We start from the raw sequence: 6762 nt of genomic DNA, 5'->3' as shown, positions 1-6762 counted from the left end.
ATTATTGACCAGTTAGTGTTTATTCACAGGGATCCTAAAAGGAATTAATGAATTCTGTTACTTAAGGGATTTTCATAAAGCTTTGTAAACTGTTTTGATAACTTTGTTAGAAAACTTGATATTGGGTACTTTCTCAGAGGTTAGCCAACTGAAGACTTCTCCATATATCCATTTATGGTATGTGTCTCTATTGACATCATGTTGGAGCTTCTCACTATGCTATGAACTACTACATAGGTGAATGCCATCAAGATGACTAGAGGCATTCCTAAGGACAACATGACCCTGGGTCTCTGCCCTATGCATTGTCATGCTAAGATTGCCTTTCCAGGTTCTACACTTAGGGATTTCTACTGTGAGTCTTCTCATGTATTTTAAGGGAACTGGACCAGGTAAAAGCTTTCCCCTATTGCTTGCAAATGAAAGGTTTCTCACCAGTGTGGATTTGTTCATGTCTTTGACAATCACTTAAAGTATAAAAGGATTTCCCACAGTGTTTACATAACGAAAGGTTTCTCTCCACTGTGAATCCTTTCATGATGTCAGAGGGCACTGGGATTAGTAAAGGTTTTCCCACAATTCTTACATACATAGGGTTTCTCACCAGTGTGAATTTGTTCATGTCTTTGACAGTCACTCAAAGAAGAGAAATCTTTCCCACAATGCTTACATACATAGGGTTTTTCTCCACTGTGAATTCTTTCATGGTGTTGAAGTGAACTATGTCCAGTGAAGGCTTTACCACATAGTTTACATACACAGAATTTCTCTCCAGAATGAGTCCATTCATGTTTTCGAAAGTTACTGGAATAAATAAAATCTTTCCCACATTGTTTACATATATAGTGTTTCTCCCTACAGTGAATCCTTTCATGGCATCAGAATAAGTAAAGGCATTATAATGCTGCTTATCTATACATATTTCTTCTCTAGTTTTATCATTCACACGTATTTGAATGTAATCATTACTTTTGACGATTTCCTCACACTGGTTCAACTCATAGGATCTCTTTCTAGTGTCACTGTCTTTATGCTTCAGAAAGCATTCTGGATAAATGAAGGCTTTCTCACATTCTCCAAATTTATAGAGGTTCTCTCCATGTGGCTCATATTCATGAGGTTTGTGTGGAGTCTGAAGAGGCACAGATGCAGTAAGAGATGACTGACTAATGAGCATGTTGTCCTTGTACACAGGGTTTTCACTAAGCATTGTTCTATGAGAAATCTTCACAATGGTGTTTGGAATCTGTCTGAAGATTTCTTTACTTTCAGTACCTTTGCTATGCTCCAACAGTCTTTCCACAACTTCATTTCTACTTAAAGTAAAAAAAGGAAACTATACCAATAAAGGTATAAATTTTCTACCAGCAGAATTTCTGAGAATTTTTGAATATGATTGAAGGTTTTACAGGATGTGGAGACATGTAATATTAAGGCACTATATTCATATAGGATTTCTTTTTGTGTTAACATTTGTTTATTTACTATTTATGTGTGTGCAAATGCTATGTGGGCATATGGAAGCAGGAGGACAGCTTTTAAGAGTTGGTTCTCTTCTACTATATGGGTCCCAAGGATTGAACTCAGGTCAAATTTGGCAGTGAATGCCTTTACCTGATGCATCATTTTGCCAGCCTAATCATATGAGACTTCTTAATACCTCTAGTAGGTTAACTATTTTGGAAACAATGAATATCTAAGTCTTATCTATTTTTGAGGTCAATCTCTTGCTATGATGCATGGGCTACCTTCAAATTCAACTCCTAATAGCTGGGTTCATATTTGCCGCTATATCCAAGTACTTGAGTATTCCTCATGCAAAATACTGAAGCAAAAACTATTTTATTTAAAACTTGTTTTATATACATAAAATATCTTGAAGACTGTTCTCAGTGTAAACATAAAATTGCTTTATATTTTCTCTGTATCTATACTCAAAGCTTGAAGGAAGGTACACACGTTATTTTTATTAACTTTGTGCTTGGATACAAGTTGTGTACATAAAACCATAAATATTTTCAATTCTATATATACTTTTTGGGAGAGAAATGCTTTAAATTACATCACCTTGAAGTTGAGCTTATTGGGATGTTGTCTTGATTTTTAAAACTATTGGCTAAAACCAAACCAAATCAAAACAACAACAACAACAACAAAAACCCTGGCCATTTCCAGATTGTTGAGCTACATCATCCTGAGTTGGTAAAGTTACCTTTGACTTCTTCTAGAATATCTATGGTCCTCATCTATGTTCTGGTCTTGTGTTTTTCCTAGAATATAGACCCAGAGAAATCTGATTTAGTCATACTAGGAAAAAAAAAACAGATTCTACATAGATTCATGGCATAACATGACCATGCCTGATAAAGCCACCAAATTTACCTTCCCATATTACAAATCATGGAGCAACATTTTTGAGCAAGACCAACTTACAATCTGATTGACCAAGAAAATGTACGATCGTAATCATACCTATAGCAGCCAGGTTCCTGAAGGTCTCCTCCATGACATCTTTGTGCAGCTTCTTTTGGGAAGGATCTAGTAAAGCCCATTCCTCCACAGTGAAGTTTACAGCCACATCTTCAAAGCTCACAGAGCCCTAAAATAGCCAAGATATTTCCAGAAGAAAAGATGAAACACACAACACTGAAAATCTGTGAATGTTCTCTAAATGTTCAATATATATCCGAGTCACCACACTCCTATTTTACATTCATAACTGTACTCACAAACATAAAAATCCCCACATTATCTTTGAAGCAACACAACAACAACAACACATACCAACTATCTTGCTGGAACTTACCATTTCTACTAGTGTACACGTCTTCACCATTTTCCCCACAAAATACTACTACCAGTGCAGACAAGTGTTAACAGCAGCTGCATTAAACTGCATATTTTTACAACAGATTATGAGCGTGAGTGTCCTCATCCAACACTAGTTCACAAGGCCATAATGTTCCGCCTCACCACAGATCCAAAGCAATGGAGCCAAGAGACAACAGAATGAATTATCTGAACCATGACATAAAATAAACCTCTCAACTTTGTATAAATTACTCTTCTCATTACTGTGACAAATAGCAATTCATGAGAAGTAAGGTTTACTTTGGATCATGTCTTGAAAGGGTAGAGCCTATCACCTGGGGAAGGTCATGGCAGAATTCATGGGAATAGGATTATGCAGCATCCAAATCAGTGGAGATCAGAAAGCAGAGCAGGGAATGCTGGTTTCCACTTGAATTCTTCCTTTTTCCTTTTTTATTCAGCCTGGGATCCCAGACTGAATAAATGTTTATATGTTTATATGTAATGGTTAGTGTTGAATAACCTGGTGGATAGGCATCTTGGCACACCTGTAGGGATTTATCTTGATGGTGTTAACTGATGTGAGATGATTCATTTTAATTGTCAGTGAGACCATCCCCTGGTTAGTGGATTCTAGCCTGTACGAAATGGAGAAAATGAGCAGGACATAGCATGTATTCACTACATTTTTCTTCTGACTTCAGATGTAATATGACCTGCTGCTTCATATTCCTGCTCCCTTGACTTCTCCATCAGGAAGAATTGTATCTTGAATTGTGAGTTAAACCCTTCTTTTCTTATATTATGTCATCAGGGTACTTCATGATAACAACCTGAAAAGAAACTGAGACTGGTACCACAGAGATTTAGAGTGGGTATTCATTCCTTAGTTACCCTTCTGCAAACACTTGCAGAGACACTCCGCTATGGTTTGTGTTCTAGATGATTTCAAATTATGTCAACCTAAGTAGGAGACTATCACAAAAACCTTCAGTTGCTTTTCTCAGGTATATTGTAATAGGAATGCAAAGCTAATTAACATACTCCACTATCTAAAATAACATTAACAGTTGGTTAAGAATAGATCATGGTTGGTGCCTGGTTAATTATAATCAAATAGACTTCCTCTGGCAGCTGATGGGAACAGAGACAGAGACTTGAAGCCAAACATCAGGCAGAGAGCCCAAACTGGAGATTTTTACTTTCAAGTTAAGGGAACCCCATGGAAGAGGGGCAGGAAGAACTGTAGGAGCCAGAGGGGATGGAGAGGAGAACCCAGTCCACAGAATCAACTAAGCAGGGCTTCTAGGGGCTCACAGAGCCTGCATGGGCTTGCACTATCTCTTCTGCATATACGATATGGTTGTTAGCTTGGTGGTTTGTGAGACCCTGAAGAGAGAGAGCAGGTGTGCTTCTGTCTGTTGCCAGATCTTGGGACCCATTTCGTCCTACTGGGTTGCCTCACTCAGCCTTGACATGATGAGAGTTTGTGTGTAGTCTTACTGTATCTTGTTTTGTACGCTGTATTTGGTTGATGTCCCTGGGAAGCCAGCTATTTTTTTTGGAGGAGGAATGGATGTGGGGGAGAGGGAAGGTGGGAATGGAACAGGGAAGAGTAGAGGGATGTATAAGGAAAGAAAAAAAGTTCATGGGTCTAGGAGATGGCTCAGTGCATAAAGCATCCACTGTGCAAGCCTGAGTTTGAACTGCCAGAATTCAAGCAGAGCCAGAGATGGTAAGGCATATTTATAATTTTAACTGTGAAATATGCAGTAGTGAACAACAAAGACTGTCCTTTGACTTCTGTCTTAGTCAGAGTTTGTATTCCTGCACAAAACACCATGGCCAAGCAGGAAGTTGGAGAGGAAAGGGTTTATTCAGCTTACACTTCCACATTGCTGTGACTCACCAAAGGAAGTCAGGATAGGAACTCACACAAGGCAGGACCTTGGAGGCAGGAGCTGATGCAGAGGCCACGGAGGGGTACTGCTTACTGGATTGCTTCCCCTGGCTTGCTTAGCTTGCTTTCTTATAGAATCCAGGATTACCAGATCAGTGATGGCACCACCCACAATGGGTGATTGTGGTGCCCCTTGATTACTAATTGAGAAAATACCTTAAAGCTGGATCTCATGGAGGCATTTCCTCAAGGGACGCTCCTTTCTCTGTGATAACTTTACTCTGTGCCAAGTTGACACACAAACCTGTGAGTACAACTTCCAAACACAATTGTATGTGAGAGCATGCAGTGTGTATGCACACGCACACGCACACGCGCACACACACACACACACACACACACAGAGAGATCACAGAAAAAGTTAACTGTATTTAACTGGCTCAAATGTAAACAAACAGTTGGTTTTTCACATAGATGGCATTGTATAATGATGAGATAAATCACAATCTGTTTAATATAGAATTAAAAAACCCCTGTCATTTGGAAACACTCCTTGTATCTCCCCTTTCCACTAACAGATATCAAGCTATGCATTAAAATAGGGAAAAAAACCAACAATTTTAATACTTTGAGATCACACTTATGTTTTGAATTTTAAGACCATAAGAAATGGATGTGGCCATTTAAATCTATGAATATGGCCTTATGCTTCACAGGACGGCAGGGATAGTCAGCCCAAGTTTGATTTTGTACAGGATGAAAACAAGGCAACCAACGAAAGAGAGTGGCTGTGGTTGATAGTTCAGAAAAATCAAAATTGAAGGACTTAAGACACTAGGGAGAAAACCAAGCAGGAGAAGCAGAAGCAGAGTTCCCCACCCTGAAGCACCATGACTTGTGGAAGGAGATTCTCTTCTCTGTGGCGGTGAGGAAAGAGAGAACTATAACCCACTGAGGAAAGATGCAGGCTGCAGGTCAACAACACAAATGGGTGATTCACAGGGAACAATTAACCAAAATGATATTACAATCCTAAGCATATACAACAGACTCTGGTGCTCCCAATTTCATAAAAAGTACAGCAGAGGCTGGTTCCCAGAACTTCCATGGCGGCTCACAACCACCCTTAACTCCAGTTCCAGGGGACCTACAGTTCCAGGGAATGCCCTTTTCTGACCTTCACAGGCATCAGACATCCATGGTATTTATACATATATGCAGACTATACACTCATATGTGTGTATGTGTATCTTAAAAAAGCATACTAGTGGAATTAAAGACACAGATTAACACTAACCCAGTATTAGGTCATTTTAATACCTGACTGTCTCCAATAGACAGGTTATCTTGGATAAGAAGTAGAGAAACATCAACATTCTACCCAAATATGAAAGAATATACATTCTACTGAGCAGTTCATGGAGGCTTCTCCAAAATAGATATCTTGGGACATAAAAAGCTTAACAAATTCTGGAAGGCTGAAATAACTTCATGGGTCCTACCTGTCCACTGTGCAGTGAAATTTAAAATCAAGTGCAAACAAGTCTCTAGTAAATCCACAAGCTACAGACATTAAACAACTCAGTGCTGAATGATGAAGAGATACCCATTAACCCCTCCCTCCAGCTTCAGTACTGTACATTCCACCCTCCACTCCCCTTTTCTGTGAGCATCCACACTATTCTAGTGTATATAAACCCAGTGTTTTCTGGGCTCAGGGTCCCTTGCCAGAATTCACGCAGTGAGTGCTAGGGGGACGAACCAAGTTCGAACTTGAAAATAAAAGACTCTTTTGTGAGTTGCAGCAGGCTTTGCAATTCTTCTTTTTTTTTAATTGATAATGTTGAGTGTCAATGGTTTTAATCCCACCCCCCAATTTTTTTAATTAGGTATTTATTTCATTTACATTTCCAATGCTATCCCAAAAGTCCCCCACACTCTCCCCCACCCACTCCCCCACCCACCCACTCCCACTCTTGGCCCTGGCATTCTCCTGTACTGAGGCATATCAAGTTTGCACGAACAATGGGCCTCTCTTTCCACTGATGGCC

The 6762-nt window shown here is 39.4% G+C and overlaps 1 pseudogene; it reads right to left on the bottom strand.

The window, feature by feature from the left end:
- Positions 1-340: 340 nt before the first annotated feature.
- LOC110289222 lies at positions 341-2836 on the bottom strand (annotated as a pseudogene).
- Positions 2837-6762: the final 3926 nt, after the last annotated feature.

Source organism: Mus caroli, unplaced genomic scaffold (assembly GCF_900094665.2).
Source record: "Mus caroli unplaced genomic scaffold, CAROLI_EIJ_v1.1 scaffold_12780_1, whole genome shotgun sequence".
Lineage (NCBI taxonomy): Eukaryota > Metazoa > Chordata > Mammalia > Rodentia > Muridae > Mus > Mus caroli.
This window is presented reverse-complemented; position numbering and strand designations above follow the sequence as displayed.